This window comes from Dasypus novemcinctus, chromosome 9, assembly GCF_030445035.2.
Source record: "Dasypus novemcinctus isolate mDasNov1 chromosome 9, mDasNov1.1.hap2, whole genome shotgun sequence".
Lineage (NCBI taxonomy): Eukaryota > Metazoa > Chordata > Mammalia > Cingulata > Dasypodidae > Dasypus > Dasypus novemcinctus.
In genome coordinates this window covers 37,359,897-37,371,262 of record NC_080681.1, presented here as the reverse complement: position 1 = coordinate 37,371,262, position 11,366 = coordinate 37,359,897, and the positions used below count along the sequence as shown (strand labels likewise).

At 39.9% G+C, this 11,366-nt stretch overlaps 1 long non-coding RNA gene across 1 annotated transcript; it reads left to right on the top strand.

Annotated features, from left to right (window-relative positions):
- Window positions 1–150: 150 nt before the first annotated feature.
- Window positions 151–2,740, top strand: LOC131279716 (uncharacterized). The gene is made up of 3 exons (XR_009187150.1): window positions 151–421; window positions 1,973–2,034; window positions 2,541–2,740. It is a non-coding gene; the product is annotated as an uncharacterized lncRNA (long non-coding RNA).
- Window positions 2,741–11,366: the final 8,626 nt, after the last annotated feature.

The window sequence follows — 11,366 nt, the reverse complement described above, 5'->3', positions numbered from 1 at the left end:
TACCGTGCGGGCGCTGCGGCCCCGCAGCCGCCTCTGGTCCTGACCCAGACGCTGGACCAGCGCCCGCGGGGCAGGCCACCACCGCGCGCCCGCGCCTCGCTCAGGCTGCGCTGCCCCCGCTGCGCGGTGGAGACTGCGCCTCCGAAGTTGAGCCACTGGTCAGCCAAGGGACATTTGCATTGAAGACAGAGTTTAGAAAAGAATTTACCTGACCCGTGGAAGACAGAGTTTAGAAAAGAATTTACCTGACCCGGGCGATGAGACCGGGGCGGAAAGACGATTCCTCAACTGCGCCTGCTCACTCCTTGCGCTCTTCTGCGCGGGGCACCTCGAGACCCCGACTATCTTCTCCGAAGCCCCAGAGCAAGCGGGACGGCACAGTCAGCCCCTCGAGGAGACCGTGGAGAGAAGCGAACTGAAAGTATTCGCGCTTTTTGCGTTTTGGGCGGGTGGGGGCGGGTGGGGGAGGGAAGGACTTCGGGGCGGGTCGGGTTGTTCTTCCTCTGCCTTTGGAAACCCAGGAGCTCCCCTTGAGCGTTTGTCTTAGTTTTCTTGACCCCCACAGCTGGCAGGACGCACCAGGCGTGTGTGTAACCAGTGTTGGCAGGTGGAGGATAATTCAACAGCCTGTCTCTCGGGGGATAGTTTGGTCCGGGGAAAGGTGGATTGGGTTTTAATTGTTTTCTTACTTATTTTTCGGTCTCCTTTTTAAAACAACTACTCCTCTTATTAACAAAAGGCTTTTATCATTAGCATAAAATATATAGATTTGTGGGTATATTTTTCACAAAACTATTTTAGAGACCAGACGTAATCACGTTTTTCATGGTGCAGTCTTCCGTTTTTAGAATTTTTTCCTCTCTCTGCTTATGCAATGGTCGATGCAGAGTTTGTGGGGCCTGGATTATATTTAATTTGGGGGATGCTTTAATTAAAACACAAATTGAATGCTGAATGCTTACTGTAAATGAACAAAGAACTCATAACCAATAACAAATTTTTAAAAACTGACAAAAGCTGTAAATATATTTTTTCCTTTTCTTAAAAAATGTACTTCTTATCCTATTTAAATTTCAGTATGGGCAATAACTCTGGAATATGCATTTGAGGCATTTACAAGAGCAACTTTAATGCATTTTATTTTATTTTTTAAAAGATTTATTTCTTTCTCTCCTCTCCGCGCCCCCCCCCCCGGCCGCTTCCCCCCCCCCCCCCCCCCCCTCCAGCCCAGCCCCAGTTGTCTGTTCTCTGTGTCTATTTGCTGCGCGTTTTTCTTGGTCCACCTCTGTTGCTGTCAGCCACATGGGAATCTGTGTCTCTTTTTGTTGAGTCATCTTGTTGTGTCAGCTCTCCCTGTGTGCTGTCGCCTTTGCTGGGCAGGCTGCACTTTCTTTTGAGCTGGGCAGCTCTCCTTAGGGGGCGCAGTCTTGGCGCACTCCTGGCGCATGGGGCTCCCCTACACGGCAGACACCCCTGCATGGCAGGGCACTCCTTGCACATGTCAGTGTATAACTCTCACCCTACCCCCTCCCCTTTTCCCCCACACACCCCGGCCCGCCAAGCCAGATAGGAGAAAGCCGCCTGGCTAGCCCGGATCCTAAGCTTCTGCTTCTGCATGATAACCGCAAACTTCTGCTTCTGTGTATGCCCGCTTATAGAAACCTTATCAAGCCACACCAGCTAAGCCTACCTGCCCTATAAAAAACTCCCCACAGCCTGAAAAGCGGACGCTCCTCTCCTTACCTGAGAGTACTGCCCTGCAGGTTTTCCTCCAATAAAGCCTGTTTCTGACTCTGGCCCAGAGAATTTCCTTACAGTCAGCACTGTGCCTGGGCCAGCTCCACATGGGTCAGGGAGGCCCAGGCTTTGAATGGCAGACCTCCCATGTGGGTAGCCTGATGTCCTAACCACTGGGCCAAGTCCGCTTGCCTTAATGCATTTTAAAATTGCATTCTTCTGTATTGTGCTACAGAGCTACAACTGTGTGATCAAGTTACTCTTTTACTACCTCCCTGGCCTTCTGCATAGGTGCAGGTAAGAGATGTGTTTCTGGAACACTTGTAGGCTTTGGTTCACTGGCTGTTTTATCTCTGCCCAGAATCATATTAATAGATTGAAAGGATATTAGGAGTGTTAATTCCATTTTCACGAATATGATTCAGTGAAATTGGCTTTTAGACAATAACAGGGGCAAAATCTAAGTACCAACAGTTAAATGTTGGTGATTCACTTTTCATAGTACTTCTTAGTTTTATACTGAAGTTATTACTAAGCACTTTAAAACCAAGTAATTCCATTTAATTTTTCTGTGACAGGAGTGGAATCCAAAGATCTAGCACTGCTACTTTAAATTTAGATTCAGAATAATGTAAAATAAGGAGAAAGGATTCATTGCATTTAATACTATAAAGTTAAAATACCTGAAATTAATCCAGGTATAATATTTTCTATGTGTTAAGTTCATGCTTTATAGCAGTGAGTGAAGAGTTAGTCTACAAAGCCCAGCATCGCTGGTTGGCACTTGGTATTAATCCCTGCAGGGCAAAGAGGATCATCCCCAGGAGTCATGCCTCAACCAGTTATCCTTGGTCCTGAGAGGAGCAGGAGAGAAGAATTGGTGGAACACGGCATTTTTAAGGCATTGGAATTGTTCTGCATGATACTGCAGTTGCACTTTCTTAACAACTGTACCACACTAATGTAAGATGTTATTAATAGGGGAAAATGTGAGAGATGGTCGGGGTGGGGTATATTGGAATCTTCTATATTTTTGATGTAACTTTTCTGTAATCTAACACTTCTTTAAAAATAAAGTTTAAAAAAAGTTTTTGAGGTTTTGTTTACTGTGGCAGTTAGTGAAATCTGCCTGAGACCTGCATAAGCATAACTTCTGGAATGACCTCCCTACTAACTTTGAAATCTCTTAGCCAGAAAAACTGTCTTTTATTTAATGCTTCCACCTTTTGATCAAGGTCTATTTCTAGATGCATGGCTGTTGGTACTTGGTAATAATCCCTTGGTGCCAGGGAGACATTCCCGGGAGTCTTGTCCCCTCTTAGGGGGAAAGTAGTAAATTTATTTGCTGATTTTGGCTTAGAGAGTTTGGCAACACTTTTGAGAAACAAAGAAGTTTTCAGGAGGCAACTCTTTTATGCATTAATTGTAGTTTAGCTAAGTTTCATTTTCACAGGAATAAGGGCCCGAAGTACAGACATTAAGATTGAGTGCTTGGCATATTGCCCTGTTTTCTATTATTACACACTGCCTATATTTCAGAGATTTGGACCGAAGGGTATCGGGAATGAAAGAAAGAGAAAAGGGGGAAGCAACAAGCGAGAGAGCTGGGATCAGGGGGTCTGCGAGTAATGACTCCTCAGACAACTTCATTGTTTACAAGGGGCTCTCTATATACCCCAGTGTACGTGCCAACAAGCAGGAACACGTAGCCTACGTGCCAACAAGCACCATTACCCATAGTCTAAGGAATTTTAAAAAATCTTATCTCAAGGTACAAATTCTAAGTGTTCTATTCACTACAAAAGGTATGTGCTCATCTTTTCCTTCAGCCTTTAACAGCTTCATCCATTTGCTGGGAACTCTTAATTACCACATTCCTTAGGTTGCAAGCATAGCCTGGAGACAGCACTAGCATGGAGACAGCACATCTCTCCTTGTGAGACCACTGTACCTCAGTTTCCAACACCTATATGCTCCATTGATTTTTTTTTAAGGTTTATTTTTATTTATTTATCCCCCCATCGTTATTCTGCACTTGCTGTCTGCTCTCTGTGTCCATTTGTTGTGTGCTTTCTGCTTATCTTCACTTTAGCAGGCACTGGAAACTGAACCTGGGATCTCCTATGTAGGAAAGAGGTGCTCAATCACTTGAGTCACCTCAGCTCCCCGTTTTGTTGTTTCTCTCATTGTCTTTCCTCTTTGTGTCTCCTTGTTGCGTCATCTTGTTGTGCCAGCTCACCCCACCTGCCCATCATGCCAGCTTGCTGCCTTGCTCATCTTCTCCAGGAGGCAGAAGGAACTGAACCTAAGACCTCCCATGTAATGGGCGGGAGCTCAATCTCTTCATCCACATCTACTTCCCTGCTCTATAGAATTTTGCCATTTTATTTAGAAAGTATCAGGACTGCCCAGGAGGGGAGTTTAATATTTTGTTGTCTATTGTGTGGGCCTCTATGTATTAGGAAAGCATATCTATGATAGAATGAATGCATTCACACTATTTTTTAAAACTAATTTTATAGTTCATATTTAATCATGCTTTATATGGTACATATTCTTCCAGGTTTTTTTTTCCTTCTTTTCTCTCCTTATACAATGATGGATCCAGATTTTGTGTGGCCTAAAATGTATTTTAAAGTATTTGAAAACATAAATTAAAAAGTGAATATTTATTTCAAATAAGCAAAGAAATCATAACCTCGAACAAATTTTTAAAAACTGACAAGTGCTACAAATGTTTGTTCTGTTTCCAGTGAGTTTTTTATTTATATGGTACTTCCTAGCCTATTTAAATTTCAGTATGAGAAATAATTCTGGCATATGAATTTGAGGCATATACAAAAGCAACTTTAGTGCACTTCAAAATTGCATTCTTTGGTATTGTGTTATAGAACTACAACTGTGTAATCAAATTACTCTTTTCCTACCTCTTAGACTTCTGCATTGGTGTAGGGTATTGCAATATCAACAACTGTATGCTAAGAAATTAGGCAAATTAAATGAAATGGATAAGTTACTTAAAAGCACACAAACAGGGAGTGAATGTAGCTCAAGCAGTTGGGTATCCGCCTCCTATATGGGAGGTCCCAGGTTTGGTTCCTGGTGTCTCCTAAAGAAGATGCAGACAGTGAACAGACACAGCAAGCAGACAACGAGCAGACAAATGAGGAAGCACACAAACAACCCATACTGATTCTAGAAGTAGAAGAGCTGAGCAGGCCAATTACAGGTAAAGAGATTGAAGCAGTCATCAAAAACCTCCAAATAAAGAAAAGCCCAGAACCAGATATATAACTTTACAGGTGAATTCTACCCATTATTCCAAGAATTACTACCAATCTTGCTCAAACTCTTCCAAAAAAATTGTACTTGACGGAACACTACCTAACTCATTTTATGAGGCCAACATCGCCCTAATAACAAAGCCAGATAAAGAGATTGCAAGATAAGAAAATTATAGACCAATATCTCTTATGAATATCAATGCTAAAATGCTCAACAAAATACTAGGAAACCAAATGCAATGGCACGTTAAAAGAAGTATACATCATGATCCAGTGGGATTCATCCCAGGTGTGCATGGGTTATTAAACATAAGAAATTCAATTAATGTAATACAGCACATTAGCAAAACAGAGATGAAAATCCATGTGATTTTCTCAGTTGAGACAGAAAAGGCATTTGACAAAACCCATAATCCTTTCTTGATAAATATATGAAAAGAAGCAAACTTCTTCAACATGATAAAGGACATACGTGAAAAACTCACAGGAAACATCATCCTCAATGGTGAAATACAGAAAGCTTTCCTTTACGATTTGGAACAAGACAAAGATGTCCACAGTCACCACTTTTATTCAACATTGTACTTGAAGTTCTAGCCAAAGGCAAGAAAAAGAAAGAAAAACCATCTAAACTGGAAAGGAAGAAAAAAACTTCACTATTTACAGATGACATAATACTATATATAGAAAGTTCCAAAATTTTACAAAACTGCTAGAGCTAATAAACAAATTCAGCAAAGTCGCAGGACACAAGATCAACACCCAAAAATCAGTAATGTTTATATATACTAATAATGAGCAATTTAAGGAGGAAATCAAGACAAAAATCCATTTACAATACCAAATAAAAGAATAAAATCGAGGATTGAATTTAACCAAGGATGTAAAGGACTTGTACACAGAAAACTACAAAACATTTTTAAAGGAACTCAAAGAAGACCTACATAAATCAAGGACATTCTCTGTTCATAGTTTGGAAAATTAAGTATCATTCAAATGTCCATTCTACCCAAATTGATTGACAGATTCAATGCAAGCACAATCAGAATTTCAAAGGCCTACTTTGCATAAGTGGAAAAGCCAATACCAAATTTATTTGGAAGGGTAAGTGGCCCCCAAAGCAAAAAGCATCTTGGAAAAGAAGTATGAAGTGTGACAACTCCCACTTCCTGACTTTAAAGCATATAGCACAGCTACAATTGTCAGAACAATGTGGCTCTGGCATCAGGATAAATATGTAGACCAATAGACTCAAATTGAGAGTTCAGAAATAGACACTCACGTCTCTTGTCAATTGATATTTGACAAGGCTGCTAAATCCACTCAACTGTGAAAGAATAGTCTCTTCAACAAATGGTGTTTGGAGAACTGGATATCCATATGCAAAAGAATGAAGGAGGATCCCTAGCTCACACCATGTAAAAATTAACTCAAAATAGTTCAAAGACCTAAATATAAGAAGCAGGACTATAAAACTCCTAGAAGAAAATGTAAGGAAGCCTCTTCAGGCCTTGTGTTAAGCAATGGTTTCTTAGACTTTACACCCAAAGCACAAGTAATGAAGGAAAAAATAGAAAACTGGGACCACATCAAAACTTAAAACTTTAGTGCATCAAAGGACTTTGACAAGAAAGTGAAAAGACAACTTACTCAATGGGAGAGAATATCTGGAAACCACATATCCAATAAGGGCTTAATATCCAATATATATAAAGTGATCCCACATCTCAACATTAAAAAGACAAACAACCCAATTAAAAACAGGCAAAGTTTTTGAATGTAATATTTAAAAAATAAAGACAAAAAAAAAAACAGGCAAAAGAGTTGAATAGACATTTCTCCAAAGAAGAAATACAAATTACTAAAAAGCACATGAAAACATGTTCAACACCTCTAGCTATTAGGGAAATGCAAATAAAAACCACAATGGGAAATCACTTAGTAGAATTGTGACTACTTAAAAACAAACAAAACTGCAAGTATTGGAGAGGAAGTGGTGAAATAGGAACACTCATTCACAGCTGGTGGGAATGTAAAATGGTGCAGCCACTGTGGAAGAGAGTTTGGCAGTTCCTCAGGAAGCTAACACTAGATTTACCCTATGATCTGGCAATCCTCTACTAATTATATGCCCAAAAGATTTGAAAGCAGGGACTCTAACAAATATTTGCACTCTAATGTTCATAGTGGCATTATTCACAATAGCCAAAAGATGGAAACAATCCAAATGTTCATCAGACAATGAATGGATCAACAAAATGTGGTGTGTGTGTGTATATATATGTATATGTATATACACACACACACACACACACACACAGTGGAATATTATTCAGCAGTAAAGAGGAATGTAGTCTTGATGCATGTGACAACATAGATGGACTTGGAGGACACTATGTTGAGTGAAATAAGCCAGATACGAAAAGACAAATATTGTATGATATTATTATGAGCTAATTATAAGCAGCAAATTCGTAAAGATAGAATCTAGAATATAGGTTACCAGGGTGTTAGAGAATGGAAAGTTGATGCTTAATTTGTACAGAATTTCTGTTTAGTCTGTTGGTAAAGGTTTGGGAATGGATGGTAGTGATTGCCAAATATTTTTGCATGTAATTATAGATAATCTATTCTCATTGCTATATAATATTCCATTCTGTGAACAGAGCCTAATTTATTTGTACACTCACCTGTAAATGGACACTTGAGTAGAGTCTAGTTTTTTTATGAAAAAGGCTCTTATCACTATTTTTGCATGTATTTTTTACTTCAGGTATGCACACTGTTTGTGATTCTACCTGGGAATAGGTCACTATAAACTTACATGAGCAGCATTAGTGGATACAATCAAACACTTTCATGATGGTCCTCATTTATATTCAATTAGCAGTGTGTGAGCATTCCAAGTGCTCCACAAGCTCATCAAACCTTGATGTTTCTGCCTTTTCCCTTGGTAGCTGTAGAATGGTAATGCATTGTGGGTTTATTAGCACATGTATTTGAGCATTTTTTCATGTCTATTGGACGTTGGCTATCTTCTGTTATTTTGTTATGAAAAACTATGTGATTTATGTATATGTTCTTAGTAAAGTTTTAAGTTTATAAAACAATCATACATACCATATAGGATTACCATACATTACCCTACCACCAGCACATATTTGTTACACATGATGAAATAACATCATCATATTACTGCTATCTGTAGTCCATAGCTTATACCTTGAGTACTTTTCCTACAGACCATCTTAGTATTAACACCTTGTATTGATACTATATATTTCCTGTTCCTGAGAAAATGTTCTCATATTTGTACTATTAACCACAGTCCACCATTCACTATGGGGCTCACTGCGTTATATGGTCTCCTGCCTTGCACTGTCACCCAAAGTGTGCACTCAGTGGTTCTCAGTTTCATCACAGAGTTGTGCTCTCATCACCACAGCCAATTTTAGAACTTTTCATTTCTCCAAAGGGAAAAATCCCATACCTCTTTATACCCACTGTTGACCCTCAGCATTAGAATGGTAGCTTCTTTGCCATTGCTGCAAAAATATTACAATATCACTGTTAACTAATGTCTATAAATTTTATTAGTTGTATTTTTCTCATATTTCACTATATTCTTAACACTTTCTTTTTCACTCAGTCTTTTTGAGATGTGTGTGTGTGTGTACTGCATAGCTGTTTGGTAAAGATATGGACATGGATAGAACATTTATTTTCCCATTGAAACAAATTCCGCAGTATTCAAAGTTTCAGTTTTTCTAAAACCATCCCCAATTCAGTAGCATGTAGCCTCTAGTTCATCTCTAGTGCTTATCTCATTGTCAATCTCCTGCAGTAAGCCTAATGTCCAAGGCACTGTGTCTTTCACACGAGGTATATTAAATGGCTAAAATTAGTGCAAGAACCTCGGCATGGTTCTTAATTACCTACACTCAGAGTTTTCAATCCCATACTAATCTTTGATGGATTTATTCACTCTGATGAGATTATCTATTGTTAAAAGAACACATTTCACTAATTCAATCATAGCATCTCAATCTGCACACCCTCCCAGTGGGGACATAGGAAAACCTGTGACATTTGCATGATTTTCAAGGAATTGCTAAAACCTTGCTGGGTCATTGCCTTGTCCCTTGCAACTTAACTTTTGTAGTCATGGAGAAGCTGGCCTCTTAGTTTTTTACATGGTGATTTTATGTGACGTAGAACTAAATAAAAGCCTCCTAACCCTACCACTTCCTAACATAAGACAATCGAAAAAGCTAACATGAGAGTAGTAGGCTTTACTGAGGTTGGGAAAGAGGGCAACTTTCTTCCTAAGATTTGTGCATCAAATTTAAAGGGAACCATGACACTCGGGGATGAGCCTCCCTGGCACCGAGGGATCACTACCGAGTACCAGCTGATGATGCAACTAGAAAATGACCTTGAATTAAAGGTTCAATGAGGACCAGCAGAATATCCCTGTCTACATATAATAACCGGAGTTACAAATGCTGTTTGACCTAAAGTAAGGGGGGAATGGAAAGGACAATTGAGTTCATATGGCTATAAAAAAGAGTCTGGAGGTTGTCAGAAGGATTGCCCGTATGCACACCTGAGCAGAGTCTCAGAGACAGATAAAGTAGATATAACCACAGGTATTGGTCCTTTTGAGGACTAAAGAGACCCACAGGTTCTATGGTCATGGCAGATGAAGTTCACTGCCATGTCAGTGGGCCCTTCTTTGGAGCTGGTGTTTCTGCGTGATGGAGCTGGACTCAGATGGGATCTCTTTTCACAAGCCTTTCCTGCTACTTTACTGGAATTGTAGTTGGTGCTGAGGTTTAAGATATATCTAGGGGATTTGAATCTCTAGACTGACAATATGATAGCCAGGTCCTGAGCCTCAACAGACTTCATCTCCTACACTCTGATTTAGTGGACTTACCCCACTCAGCTAACATGGAGTTGAAGAATGTCAACCAGCACACCATGGAGTCTAGAGTGCCTACAACTGAAAGCAGGAGGATTGCATCCAGTATCCATGTGCAATCTAAGCCCCCTCTTGACGTAGATGTGGAATCGACACAACCAAGTCAAGGTCCACAGAAAGGAGGAATACAGTAAGGATCAGAGTGGACTTAATGATATTCTATTCAGGAACTATTGTGGTTAATAATTGAGAAAATGTGGCATTGATGTGGAAAAAGTGGCCATGGTGGCTGCTGGGTGCGGGGAATGGGAGGAAGAGAAGAGATGTGGAGGCATTCTCGGGACTTGGAGTTGTCCTGGGTGGTGCCCCAGGGACAACTGCCGGATGTTGCATGTCCTCCCATGGCCCACTGGATGGAACATGGGAAAGTGTGGGCTATGGTGTGGAACACGGGACATGGGTGCAGCGATGTCCAGAGATGTACTTACCAGATGCAATGGATGTGACATGATGATGGGGGAGAGTGTTGTTGGGGGTGAGTGGTAGGGTGGGGGCAGTGGAGGCGAATGGGGACCTCAAATTTTTTTTAATGTAATATCTTTTTAGCAAATGAATAAATTGAGTAGAATTTGGAAAAAAAATATTTAAAGGGAACCATGAGCACTTGACTCCATCATAGCCCAGCCCCATTCTAATTTGCTGGCTCCACTCTCTTCTCTCCCTCATTCTATTTTCTTTCCTCTATCTACTGCTCTGCTTTTTGTAGCAAATACAATTTCTCTAGCAAGGCAATTTGGCAGTCTTTTTTAAACTTAGGTTTCTGCTATTATTATGTACTTGTGTTCTACCCTATGGACCAATAGGCATGTCGATGAATTTTTTACAGCATATGCATTTTCTTCCCTATAAAGAATTTTTGGCTGAGATGTTAAAATAGTTAAAAACCTTATTTTACCTGGTATGACACTTTATATACCAACAGCTTTTCTACTACAAAGGAGGAGGTAATATATAAAAGCTATAAAAGTTCTAATAATGCACAGACATTTCTGGCAGCTTAAATTTAATTAGATGTTTAGAGGTCTCTGGGTTTTGTTTGGTGAAGAACCCAGAGACTCAGAAATTGCACATGCCATGAAATTTGTCTGTGCTATGAAACACAGGCAGTCCTCGGTAGAAGAATATGGTATCTAGAGAGATTCTGCTTAGCCACTTTCAGGGATGGTGGATCAGTTTCTACGAATGCTTTTTATGTAGTCTAATTTGGATTTACGTTTTGAAAAAGGGTATACTTGTTTGCTAGTGAAAAAAATAGAGCTGATTTCCTAGAAAAGAGTCTGAATATAGGCAGCACTTCATTGCTTTGTTTCAATTTGAATTATGTTTACAGGAAATATTGTTTCAAGTAGCCTTTAATTAAC